The sequence below is a fragment of the Vicia villosa genome, linkage group LG5, assembly GCF_029867415.1.
Source record: "Vicia villosa cultivar HV-30 ecotype Madison, WI linkage group LG5, Vvil1.0, whole genome shotgun sequence".
NCBI lineage: Eukaryota > Viridiplantae > Streptophyta > Magnoliopsida > Fabales > Fabaceae > Vicia > Vicia villosa.
In genome coordinates, this window is record NC_081184.1 from 31,536,965 (window position 1) to 31,551,494 (window position 14,530).

Below are 14,530 nucleotides of genomic sequence, written 5' to 3' on the forward strand. Positions count from 1 at the left end.
ATAATTGAACAAGTTGTGAAGAAAAATGAAGAAAATACATGTTAAAAAAATGGTTTTGTCTCCACAAGGGTTTGAACCCACGCCCTCACTCTCACTAACCAAAAAACTTGCCAACTGAGCCACGCTTGTGGCTTGTAATACACACGCGTTCAATTGATTATATTTTAAAACAAGGATTTGAATCTTCCAAACCAAAAAACGCGCCAAGAACACAACCCCAACTGAAATTTGAAAATCTTTAAAACTGTGTTGCTTTGATCAAGTAAAGGGTCTATCTCACTCGGTTTTTCACGAGGAACATGATGGTGGCCTCATAATTCATTTATTTTTGCTCTAAGGTGATCAATTTTGTGATGAACACGAAGAACCCTAATTCTGAATTTGAACATGAAATCGTGTATGATTGATGAATTGTGAAATTGATTGAGGGCTATTGATCAGTGATAGTGCAGAAACAAGATGGCAACTCAATTTTTCATTTATGATGCATGTATGTATGAGTTTGAAGTTCATGAGGCTTACCTTCAAAAATGGCCAAACTGGAGATTGAATTTTGAGCTAGGGGTGTTACAGATGCTTTGTAATGATCTGGATAGCTTCAATGATGATTATGAAACATGTCTGGATGCTTGGAGTGAACTGAATTCATCTGAACAAAGCCATGGGAGCCGATCTGCAGTTGCTTGGAGTAAGGATCGAGCTTGATGATTCTGATGTTTTAGGCTATATGTGAGTGTTTGGATAGTTCATATGTGACATATATGAGGTGTTGGAAGTGTTAGTTTGGACAGAATTGAGCTTGAATGGATTTTGGCATGATAAGGCTCATTTTATGTTCATATGGAGGTTGAAGAGTGATTCTGAGATTTGAGGTGTTTTGGGGTATGTGAGTGGATCAAACAACTTCCATATGATGTTTAGGAAGTGTTAGAAGCATTACCTTGGCCAGAACTTCAAGGGTTTAGAGGTTGAGATTTCTACCTCTTTGAAACTTAAGAAACTTGCAATTCAAGAAAGAAAGAGAAAACCTATCTTTTATGAGGTTTTGGTGTGATTTGAAGAGTGATTTGAACCTCTATTTATAGGCCAAGAGTTCTGAACTCAGGCCTTTGCAAGTTGATCAAGGAGTGATGATTTGGCTTAAGAGATAAAGTGGAATCTTTTACATTTAATGCAAAATGGTTAAAGTAACTTAACCATGGTCATTCTTCCAAGCTTCTTATCCTCTTCCATTCTGATCTTCAAATCAGAAAATATCTTTCAATTATTGCTTTGATGTGTCATTACTTGCATTAGAGGCCATATAGCATTGAAACTTAGTAAAAAATGGTGAAAATTCAAGCATAATGGTCACTAATGTCAAAATTCAAAACCATAGCTATGCTCCATATTTTTTCATGCTCTTGGACATTTTGGAAAGCTCATGTTACACACTTCAAAACCCTAGTTGAAAGTTTCTTCAAGACCTTTAAGGAAATGGGTGAAAAAGTTCCATGAACTTTGAAGAAAGTGAGATTTTAAGTGAAATTTTCAAAAGATGCCAACTTTGAAGCTCCATATCTCTTAAATGGTTGATCTTTTGGAAAATCATTTTATGTGACAAAGTTGTTCATTGGATCAAAATATACAACTTTCATGTTGGAAGTTTTTTTCAGTTTGTAGGTGAAATTTTGAGTTATTCCCTTCCAAAGTTTGGAAAAAACCATTGAAAAACACTTAGAAATTTTTCTAAGTATACAAGTCAAACTTTTGACTTTTGATTCTTGATTGATTTTCTTGATTTTTCTTGATCAAATGACTTCATATATCATATATTGATGATTCAAAACTTCAAAAGTCATGGTTGACCAAAATTCCTCAAAAGTCAATGGTGATCTTGTACAGTTGACTTTTTCAGACGAATCGCGTTTCTGGAGATTTCAAATGAACCAGGCTATCCTCACCAAATGAGTGGTATGAATGGATCACATTGATTTATTGTAGGACCTTGAGTCATTGTTTAAGTTGTGGCACCATGTTTTGATTAAAAAGTCAGTTGTTCAAGTGAATTAGGTCAAAAACCCTAATTGTCGACCTGATTAAATTGATGACTGTGGGTCTTGAATTGAGATGTAATTTCCATTGGATATTGTCATAGGGATTATTTGAAGATGATTGAAACCTTTGATTGACTCCCTGGGGATTTTTAGGGTTTCCCAAATATGATCCCTTATTTCAGTCCCTGATAGTTCAAAACCCTAATCTGATAATTTGAAATTTCACTGTTGATCAATCCTTGTGTAGGAGATGTCTTGAGCCAATAGATTAGGTCAAAATGATGTACTTGGGGTCTTGAGATCATGTCCCAAGTCATTAGGTCAAATCCTGAGCAAAAGTCAGGAGTATGTTATCTTTAGTCAAAACCCTAATCTGGTTAATTCAGAGCCTTTGAGCTTGTTGAAATGAATCTCTGAGGACCAAATGTTGATTGTGGATGAAGATGTTTCATTTGGGAGAACAAAACCCTAATTGATTGTTGCTTGTACTGATGAGTGATTTCTTGATTAAATCCTGCTGAGCACAAGTAGCAAACACAAACTGTGCAATTTGTTAGAGATGCAAATGATGCATATGCAATGATATGAGGTGGTATCTTAGGTCAAAAATTGGGGTATGACACACTCCCAACTCGTGAACCTTCGACACGAGTTATTAGACAACCTGAGTGCAGATCGTACCATGGTCCACGCGGCGGTGAATAGACATTTTATTATTTTCATTAATGTATTTTGTGTTTTTTTAATTTTAATGTACTTTTTTAATTATGATTAATGGTTAATGTATTTGGTACTTTTTTATTTATTGATATTATTTTTCCAAACTAAAAAAATAGTTACAAATAATAGGTAAAATAAATTATACAAAAAAAAATTTAAAAAAAATGGGGGGAGGTGTAACACCTGTTTTTTACATGCATTCGCCAGGCCCATTGGCGACAACAATATAGGTTAAGTGTTGTCGCCACCCCCTGGCGACAACGTGTAATTTTTTAAAAAAAAGTTGCTATTTTGGTAATTTATTTGAAATACTTGTTATTTCTGAAAAAAAATTTAAAAAACTAGTTATTCAAAAAAAAATTATAAAATTTACCCGTTAATTACATTATCGATTCTTGTTAATATACACACAAAAAATGTCACAACATTTTATAAATAGAAACGAGGTATATTATATTATAAAAAAAACAAATAAAAATAGAAGCAAAGAAATGCAATGAGATAATTAAGAAACCGTTAACATTGGTGAGAAATACAAGTTATCTTTGACTTTGTATTTTGTAAAACAAACCTATCATCAACCTTTATTTTCTCTTCCAAAAGATGAAGATTCTGTAACATCCAATGAACAATCAAATTTTGAAAAGAACATAGAAAAAGGTAAATGTTTATTTATGACAATCTTGTTTTTTTGCATGAAATCTGGTTTCTTCATTCATTGTTGTACCTAATCCTGATGTTAACATCATTTCCATTCCTGACAGAATCTCCCTACCATACTCCCTTGTACCTAATCCAATTACCCTTAGAACTGATGTTCGACCAACACCCATTGATGAATTGTTAAATTATTTTGAGTTTGAGGTTGTTCATAAACTTCGTTCCTTGGTGGATAAGTGCATTGTGTATGAGGATGCTTATTAGAGAAATGCCATCTAGTGTGACTTCAAAAATTGGATGGATACTAGCTCTGAAGAACTCCAGTTCTTATTCTTCAAGGATGGTATGAGAAACTCAATGAGAACTTGCTGCTAGCAAAAAACCTCCTCGCACCTGAAGTTATTATTTCTGAACTAGACACTCAGATGATTGAAGCATCTTCTTTTGGACATGCTTATGAGAAGCCTTCTGTTGAAGAATCTCTTCCTGCACCAACATCTGAGATTGTTGTTGCCTTTGAAGTTGTGTTGTCTACTTCTGAGATTGTTGTTCTGTCTCTTGCTCTCTTGAAGACTCTGAATGAGATCAAGCAGGAGAATGCTTTAGTCAGACTGTGTCTAGATAAACAAGATGAGATGATAGAGGAACAAGCTTAGAACAACTCTTAGATAACTCGAGAATTCTTTTTTATTGATGAGAAAGGGGGAGAAAGTTAGATGATTTTGATATATCTATATTCCTTTGAGCTGACCCATACATATACACTCTGATATTTAGGCCTTTGCTCTAACCAATTCAAATTGACCAGCAACTTTGAAAAAGTTCACTGAATATTTTGAACTAGACAATTCTGAAGAAATATTGTTGCTCTGGAACTATATCTATAACCAAGTTGATCTGAGTCACAAACAAAATATGTTCTTAAAGGAAATACAACCAGACTTTGATACCTCTCTGATACCGCATCTATTAGCTAGACTCTGATACATCAACTATTCTAATAACAAGCAACGATCTGAGATAAAGCTTATTTTAAGAACCAGACATACTTAATGAGTATCTGAGATGATCCAGACAGGTTCTCAAAAAAAGTTCATCAAGGCTCTGAGATGATGAACAGACAATCACTATCATACTTTTAGAAGTTGATAAATGTTTTAATCAGGGAAGTGTTTTTTTCATGCTGATTTAAAGGTTTTATATTTCAAAATTCTTCTCTGAGTCTTGAACTCATGGGGAGCCTAAAATTCTTCTCTAAGTCTTGAACAAGCTGAGATAAGTTTTGAGAGTATAAAACTCATGGAGAGCTTGCTTAGTTCACTCTAATGTATTTTATGTGATTAAACCAAGTAAAAATTATTCATCAAAATACATGGTTTTGTCATCATCAAAAAGGGGGAGATTGTAAGAATAAGATTTGGTTTTGCATCTGACCTTTAGTTTTGATAATAGCAATATGTGATATCTTAGAGAATTTTTTTTTATCCTAATGGTTTATGTATAGTGTGTAGAATTTTCTTATAGGTTCTGACTTTAATAATATGGAGTGTGACATCATCAGCTTCTAGAATCAACACACTCTGATCATGGGAAGATACAAAATATGTTTTACAAAGACAAGCCAAGTTATGGAATACTTTTTTACTGTGCTTTTGATAGAATGCAAGTCATTTCTTCTGACTCTGATCAAATGAGCTTCTGAATAATACCAAGCTCTTACATTTTGGAACAAGTTCTGAAGACCAAGTTCTAAAGACTCGGAAGACAAGGTTCTGAAGGATAAGTTCTGAAGATTATAAAGACAAGGTTCTGAAAACTTGATTCAGCAATTGATCCTTCTAAACATGCTTCACCAACTTACATTCTGAAGCCTTTGAAGATTAGAAGATAAGATCAAAGGTTTTACGTGAGACAAATAGTACATGATACAAATCAAATATTCCTTCCACTACGCGTGTTTAGCGGTGAAAGGATTGTACTATGGTCTAATGTTGTCTACCACTCTTTGTTTCCCATATTGAAGATTACAGCTAAGAAATAAACAATTACATCTTCACCCTCCAATGGATCTTTTGATGCCTATATAATGAATAGTTGGAAGATTGCAACAATGACGAATAAATGAACTACTAAATTAAATTTTGAATACACTAAAACCCTGTTTATTTGAAAAGCAGTAAATAGAAAGGAACTTTTGTTCATTAACTTTCTCAAAAATCGTTATGTTATCATTTGTATCTCATGTGTGTAATATGTTTTTAAGAAGCATCTTGTAAACACACTCTTCGTATTTCAACTTGTAAGTTGATTGTGTTCCTTGAGAGACTAGGATATAGTCAGAATATTTCTCAAGAAGATATTAACGGGTTGTCTTTGTGGTTTGTAATCAAGTTTGGTTATAGTGGACTAAGACCTTATTGATAAGGCAAAATAACCTTGACGAGTGGCCTCGAGTAGCTTCGTTAACACTGAACTAGGAAAAAAATATTGTGTCATTATTTTTACTCCCTGCTCCTTGTTTGTTTGTATTGTTTGAACCAAAAGTTTTAAATCTTGTATTGTTTTGTCATTTGAGAAGGGTATAATTTTTCATCAGCTAAAGTATGAACTTAAGCTTCTAAAGAGATTTAAGTTAACAAATTGCAAATCTGCATTCATGCTTGCTGAAACAAATCACAAGTTGAATACTGATGCTAAGGGTGATGTTGTAAATGCTACAATTTTTAAACAGTTGGTTGGCTCATTGAGATATCTTTGTAACACCAGACCTGACATCTAATATGCACTTGGAATGGTGAGCAGGTTTATGAACAACCCTAAGTGGTCATATTAACAAACCGCTGTCAGGATACTGAGGTATAATAAGGGGACTTTGATGTATGGAGTTTTATTCCCTTTTGGTGCCAAATTTGATTCAGAGCAGATATGCTATTAAGACTCTGGTTGGTGTGGAGACAGGGTTAACACAAGAAGTACTTCTAGATATTTCTTCAAGTATCTGGGAAGTCTCATTTCTTGGTGCTCCAAGAAGTAACTTGTGGTTTCCTTGTCAACCCGTGAAGCCGAGTACATTGCAGGTGCTTTGTCTACGTGTCAATTTACTTTAATTATGAACTTATTTCATGATTTAAATATCAAGGAGAGCAAGCCTGAGAAACTAATGATTGACGACAAATCAGCTATAAGTCTTACCAATAATCTAGTGTTGCATGGATGGAGCAAGCATGTTGACATGAAGTTCCATTTTCTGCACAATCAAGTTTGGAATGGAGTTCTAGAAGTTGTTCATTGTAGCATTCAGAAGCAACTTGCAAATGTTATGAGTAAAGCTATCAAGACTTGGCACTTTATTCACTTGATGGATGAAATTTGTGTTGTTGATTTTTAGTCTTAGACATGAATGGATGGTGTTGAAGTGTAATCCAAATTCAACACATTTAATTTCAATATTTCCATTTCAATTTAATTTGAGTTTCATTTAGTTGTTTCTAATGGTATAAATTGGAACTCAAGTTTCCATTTAGAACATAATTCACTTTGTAATCGTTTTTAGTTTGAAAGAGAAAGTTAATTAGAATTATCTCTCTTCTTCGTCTTCATCTTTGTGAAGACAAGCTTCTTCAAGGGTTTTTGATGAAGACAAAACATCACCATAGCTTTTGGCAAAGGATTTGGATCAAGAATTCTCTCAATATACAAGTTTAATCTTCAATATATCTTGATCAATTGTAAGGTAAATAAGTTAAAGAAAAACTCACTTAGATATAATTGTGTAATCAATGGAAATATCACACATAACATGCATTGCATTTAAAAGGCTTTTGGTAAAACTCATTTCAACATAAAAAGCTTTTTTCAAAGTGTTTTTTGGTTTTGTAGTTGAAGTAATCGGTTACTGAAGCTTTGGTAACCGGTTACTGAGTTTCTCAAAAGATCTCTCTCTGGTTTTTGTATGGGTAATCGATTACCCTGGTTTCAGTAATCGGTTACCCTGTTAAAAATTTGAAAAATATGAACGTTGCAATTGGGTAACCGGTTACCCTTCTTCTGGTAACCGATTACTGCTGAAGCATCACATCTTTTCTTTATTTCTTCAGCCATACGAAATTTCTTTTTAGCCATGAGTTTGCATCTTTTTGAAAATGTTTTTGCAGCCTTTTGGAAGGGTGTTTTATCTTATATAAAGGCTTCTTTATTCCTTTTGAAAAACACACATACTATCATTTTTTCATAATCATTTTGTTGTGCTCTTGCTCTCAAATTTCCATTGTGTTCAAACTTCTTTAAAGAAAATTTTCAGCATACACTTTCATATACTTAGAAAATTTTCTTCATCATTTCCATTGAGTACGTAATAACCTTTGTGAGAAAACTTTACTTATTACCAAATATATTCAATCACTTGTAATTCTTTATGTTTGTATTGATTACATCTTATTGTTCCAAGTGTGGATATAAGATTGTAAGGTTGTAACCTTGTTGTCCATAGTTTTGGAAACAAGAGGTATCCTTAGGGAGGGTGTTCTCTTAAGGACTTATTGAAATCCAAGAAGGGTGTTCTTGGTGGTTGTCTCTTTAGAAGGACTAGGAAGAGTCTTGTAAGAGTCATAACATTATAGTAAAATCTCTTGCTTGTTGGCAAGGGGACTGGAGTACTCTCGATCTGTGAGGGGAACCAGTATACATCGTGTGTTCATTTACTTTCCGCTTTTATTGCTTTCAACACACTCAACAAGATCATAAAAGAATAAAAAAAGAAAAATCTACCATCACCTAATTCACCCCCCCCCCCTCTTAGGCGCACATATTAATTAACAATTGGCATCAGAGCAAGTTATAGGTAACTTGTTCCTAAAGATCCAGAATGGCTTCCGCAAATCAAAGACCGGTTTTCAAAGATGGTGGTTCTAACAACAAGCCTCCATTGTTTTGTGGTGAATATTTTGACTTTTGGAAAATCCAAATGAAGGCTCATCTAGAAGCACAAGGAGAAGAAGTTTGGGAGGCTATCCTACAAGGTCCTCATGTTCCTACAACGGTCGTTAATGGTGTTGGATCGGAGAAACCTAAAGCGTCATGGGATGATAATGATAGAAAAAGGGTTCTTGCTGACAAAAAGGCGATCAGTCTTCTTCATGGTGCTCTTAGTATGGATGAATTCTTCCGAGTATCAACATGTACAACATCAAAAGAAATTTGGGATACTCTTGTAGAAACTCATGAAGGTACCGCTGAAGTTAAAAGATCAAGATTGAATACTTTAAGCCAAGAGTACGAACTGTTTAGAATGAAGCCCGGAGAAACTATTCTCGATTTGCAAAAACGATTCGTACATTTGACAAATCACTTGAAGGCACTTGGTAAGACTCTTACTACCGAAGAACTTAATCTTAAAGTGCTCAGATCTTTGACAAGGGAGTGGCAACCAAAAGTGACGGCGATATCCGAAAAGAAGAATTTATCAAAACTTACTTCCGCAACACTATTTGGAAAACTTCAAGAATATGAGACAGAACTTGGAAGATTGGAAAAGCATGAGAACTTAGAGAAGAAATCCAAAGGCATTGCATTAAAAGTAGATTCAATAGAAAGCAAAATGAAAGATGCATCGGATGAAGATGAAAACTTCTTGCTTCTTGTAAAAAGGTTAGGCAAATTTTTTGGTAATAAAAATAATATTGATAATACTAACTATGTCAAAAGAAAGAAATTCTCAAAGCATAAAGATAAAGAAGCATCCACTTCATCACAAGAAGTTACATGCTATGAATGTGGGAAACAAGGACACATAAAGCCGGAATGTCCAAAGCTTTCGAAGAAGAATGGATTCAAAGGCAAAAGGGAGTTCAAAAATAAAAAGGCCTACATAGCATGGGAAGATAATGAAGTAAGTTCCTCATCGGACTCCGATAGTGACGAAAGTGCAAACCTAGCACTAATGGCATCACACCACTCCGACGATGAAGAAGGCGAGGTTAGTTATGATGATTCTCTTTTTGATAATGGTGCGCAAGGTGCAATAGAAGAATTATTAAAAGAATGCAAAATTCTCTATAAAACTATCTCATCTCAAAAGAAAATAATATAATCGTTAGAAGAGAAGGTTAAGATAATTGAAGTAGAACATAAAGATGACAAAGAAAAAATGATTAGTGTTCAAGAAGATAATGTTGCATGCAAGAATTGTGAATCACTTTCCTTCCAAATTGTCCAATTAAAACGTGTTTTAGAAAGATATGAAAAAGGGCAAATTGGATTGGAAAATGTTCTTAGCACACAAAGATACTCCAATGATAAGAGCGGACTTGGTTTCTCTAAATTTGATAAACCAACATCCAACAAGACTATCTTTGTCAAGGCTAGTAACCAACCAATTCAAGAGAAAGTGATCAAGCCTAAAGTAATGCAACATTATCCTAAAAGGAAGAACTTTGTTAAGAAGAAATCTTATCCTCCTAGATATAGAAGTAACTTTGAACCTACTTGTTTTTATTGTGGTATTATTGGTCACACACCCAATGCTTGTTATGTAAGGAACTTTAGTGTTCCTAGTGGACATTATGTATGGGTGAAGAAAGGAACTAACTATGATGGACCCAAATCCATTTGGGTACCTAACAAAACTTAATTTGTTTTGTAGGTATGCTTGAAGACCACTTCAAACCTATGGTATCTAGATAGTGGTTGTTCAAAGCATATGACAGGTGACCTAAACCAATTTTCAGATCTAAGGTTAAAGGCCAAGGGTTTTGTCACTTATGGAGACAACAATAAGGGAAGAATTCTTGGCAAAGGCAAAGTTGGTGCACCACCTTTCACATCCATTGAAGATGTTCTTTATGTTGAAGGACTAAAGCATAATCTTCTAAGCATTAGCCAACTTTGTGACAAAGGCTTCAAGATCAAATTCACTAAGGAAGAATGCTTGATCATCGATGAAGTCACCAATGAGGTAAAACTCAAAGGTACAAGAATTAATAACATTTTTATGATTTCTTTAAATGATCTATCTTTGAAAGTAAAATGTCTTTTGGTAAACAATAATGAATCATGGTTATGGCATAAAAGAGCAGCCCATATTCATATGGATCATTTAAATAAGTTAACCAAACATGATCTTGTTATTGGCTTACCTAAGATAAAGTTTGTCAAAGATAAACTATGTGATGCATGTCAAAAGGGAAAGCAAACCAAATCATCTTTCAAACCAAAGAATGTGGTGACTACAACAAGACCACTTCAATTGTTGCATATGGATCTATTTGGTCCATCAAGGACAAGAAGCTTCGGAGGTAATGTATACGCTTTAGTTATTGTTGATGATTATTCTAGATATTCTTGGACTTTGTTTCTTGTGCAGAAAAGTGATGCTTTTAAAGCCTTTAAAAAGTATGCAAAACAAATCCAAAATGAGAAGTCATTAAAGATTGTATCCATAAGAAGTGATCATGGTGGAGAATTTCAAAATGCATCATTTGAAGAATTTTGTGAAGAACATGGTATCTCTCATAATTTTTCAGCACCAAGAACTCCACAACAAAATGGAGTAGTTGAAAGGAAAAATAGGTTTCTAGTGGAACTTGCAAGAACAATGCTTAGTGATGCAAATCTTCCTAAATACTTTTGGGCGGATGCGGTTAGTACGGCATGTTATGTTGGAAATCGAGTAATCATTAGACCTATCTTAAAGAAGACTCCATACGAACTCTTCAAAGGAAGAAAGCCAAACATTGCTCACTTTCACATTTTTGGATGCAAGTGCTTTGTTCTCAACAATGATAAAGACAATCTTGGTAAGTTTGATGAGAAATCCGACGAAGGTATATTTCTTGGTTATTCTCTTTCTAGTAAAGCATATAGAATTTATAATAAAAGAACTTTAACTATTGAAGAATCTATGCATGTATCTTTTGATGAGACTAACACCTCCAAGGAGGAAATAGTTGTTTGTGATGATGATGATCCTTTAGATTTACCCACGGAAGAACTTTCAAATGATACAATTGTGAAGGCACCGGAAGAATTTTCAAATGATATAATTGTGAAGGTACCGGAAGTACAACAAGAAAGTGTTCAACAAGAAAGTGTACAACAAGAATCAAACACCAATGATCTACCAAAAGAATGGAGAACTCATAGAGATCATCCTATTGACAAAGTGATTGGTGATATTAGTCAAGGAGTTTCAACAAGATTAAATCTCAAAGATGCTTGCTTACACATGGCTTTTGTTTCACAAATAGAACCATCCAAGGTATCTCAAGCACTAGAAGATGATCAATGGATTCTTGCCATGCAAGAAGAGTTAAATCAATTCGAGCGAAACGATGTTTGGGAACTTGTTCCTAATCCGGGAAACAAACGCATCATTGGAACCAAATGGGTATTCAAGAATAAGATGGACGAAAATGGTATAATTACTCGAAACAAGGCAAGATTAGTAGCACAAGGGTACAATCAAGAAGAAGGTATTGACTTTGAAGAAACCTTTGCTCCGGTAGCTAGATTGGAGGCGATAAGATTACTTCTTGCGTATGCATGCTCACTAGACTTTGAACTTTTCCAAATGGATGTAAAAAGTGCTTTTCTCAATGGTATCATCAATGAAGAAGTTTATGTAAAGCAACCTCTCGGGTTTGAAGACTACAAGAATCCTACTCATGTCTTCAAACTAAAGAAAGCTTTATATGGACTAAAACAAGCACCAAGGGCTTGGTATGATCGATTAAGTACCTTCCTAATCGAAAAAGGGTTTGTAAAGGGTAAAGTAGATACTACTCTCTTCATTAAAAAATTCAATCGTCATACTTTATTTGTACAAATTTATGTAGATGATATTGTTTTTGGGTCAACTAATCATGAAATGTGTAAGGAGTTCTCTTCAATGATGCAAGGAGAATTTGAAATGTCCATGATGGGAAAATTAAACTTCTTCCTAGGTCTCCAAATCAAACAACTCAAGCATGGAATCTTCATCAATCAGTCAAAATATTGCAAAGAACTAATCCAGAAATTTGAGATGGAAAATAGTAAAGATAGTGCAACACCAATGGGATCTGGCACCTACCTTGATCCAGATGAACCAGGCAATCCTGTCAACATCACAAAATATCGTGGAATGATCGGCTCACTTTTATACTTAACGGCAAGTCGACCAGATATAATGTTTAGCGTCTGCTTATGTGCCAGATATCAAGCCAACCCTAAGGAATCTCACCTTGCAGCAGTCAAACGAATCATTAAATATCTAAAAGGAACAACCAATGTCGGCTTATGGTATCCTAAAGGTAGTATGAATACTTTAGTTGGTTATTCTGATGCTGACTATGCAGGTTGTAAAACTGATCGCAAAAGCACTAGTGGAACATGTCACATTTTGGGAAATGCTCTAGTGTCATGGTCATGCAAGAAACAAGCAAGCGTGGCTCTTAGTACTGCTGAGGCTGAATATATTGCAGCCGGAAGTGGATGCGCTCAAATCTTATGGCTCAAACAACAACTGCTTGACTATGGTTTAAACCTTGGTTGTATTCCTCTAAGATGTGATAACACAAGCGCGATCAACATAACAAAAAATCCAGTGATGCACTCCCGCACAAAACACATAGATATCAGACATCATTTCATACGGGATCACGTGTTCAAAGGTGACGTTGAGATAACTTTTGTAGATACGCAAAATCAACTTGCAGATATTTTCACAAAGCCGCTTCCGAAGGATGCTTTCTATAAAATCCGTCGAGAACTTGGCATTCTGGATGAAAGTGATCTAGCCTAAATCTTCACCAAAATATTAAGGTGCTTTCTTTCTATGCTTATCATGTTTTTCCTATGTTTATTTTATGTATTTTTTTGCATTTTTTGCATAAGTAATCGGTTACCCTGGGCATTTTGCGCAAAAAAAAAAAATAGTGTTTTATTTTGAGTAATCGGTTACCCAGATGAGAGTAATCGGTTACCCTGGGAGTTTTGCGCAAAAATTGTTTTTTCACTTTGAGTAACCAGTTACCTAAAACCCAGTAGCCGATTACCCTGCGTCCAGCTCTGTTTTGTTCACGTTTTTAGGTTATTTAAATGTGTTTTTTACTTTATTTTTTCTCCTATATTGCATATGTGGCATACATGCATGCATCATATTTTTTATTTTATTTCCTCTCTCCTCAAATCTCCTTTTTATCACTTCCACCTACCTCTCATAAACCTCATTCAACTCATTCAAACCTCTCATAACTTTCACATTCAATACATTCAACCTTCACATAACTCTCACATTAACAACTCTCAAATTCCCATAAACTCTACCTATTATATAATATACCTCAAACCCTCCATAACCTAACATCTCTATCATCTCCAAACCCTAACTTTCATCATGAGATCTTCAAGAAGCAACAAGCATATGGATGGAGATTCTTCAAGGCATCCGGCAGCACCTTCCTTGAAAGCTCGACGTCTCACCTTCAATATCCGCAAGAGACCTCTAATGGCAACAAAGTATGGTATGTTGCATAAATTCCCTAACACTAGTTTCCAATTTCCGGAATTGCTTAGATATCAAAAAGTGGATAGATTTGTTAGTGACCATGGAGAAGTATATGCGGATTTAGTGAAAGATTTCTATTGTTCTTTTGAAATTGGGAATGATTTATCTTTGTCTAGTGAGGTTCAAGGGAAACAAATTTCAATGACCTTAGAGGAATTTAGGGAGTTTTCAACTATTCCTACTACCGGCTTGGTTATCCTTCACGGCATGACACCTCCATGGGAGAACTTTTCTAGGTATGGCTACTTTTATGACATTTCAAGAGAATCGGTTAGGGAGAGTTTCGCGGCCAAGGCTAACACGGCGGACCGTTTGGTTTTACCGGCAAAGAATTTAACCGTAAGTGATCGAGTGCTTCACTTTTTCATTAGCTATATTTTGATTCCAAAACACTCTAACCACTCTCAAGTGAGTGATACCGAGTTGATGATTATGTTTGCGGTCAAAAACCGCATTAAACTTGATTGGGCAACTATGATTTTAAGGAATATGGAACATCAACTCAAATTGACGGGTGGCCTACCCTATGCTAGAATGATTTCTCGCCTTTTGCCTCAATTTGATATTGCTC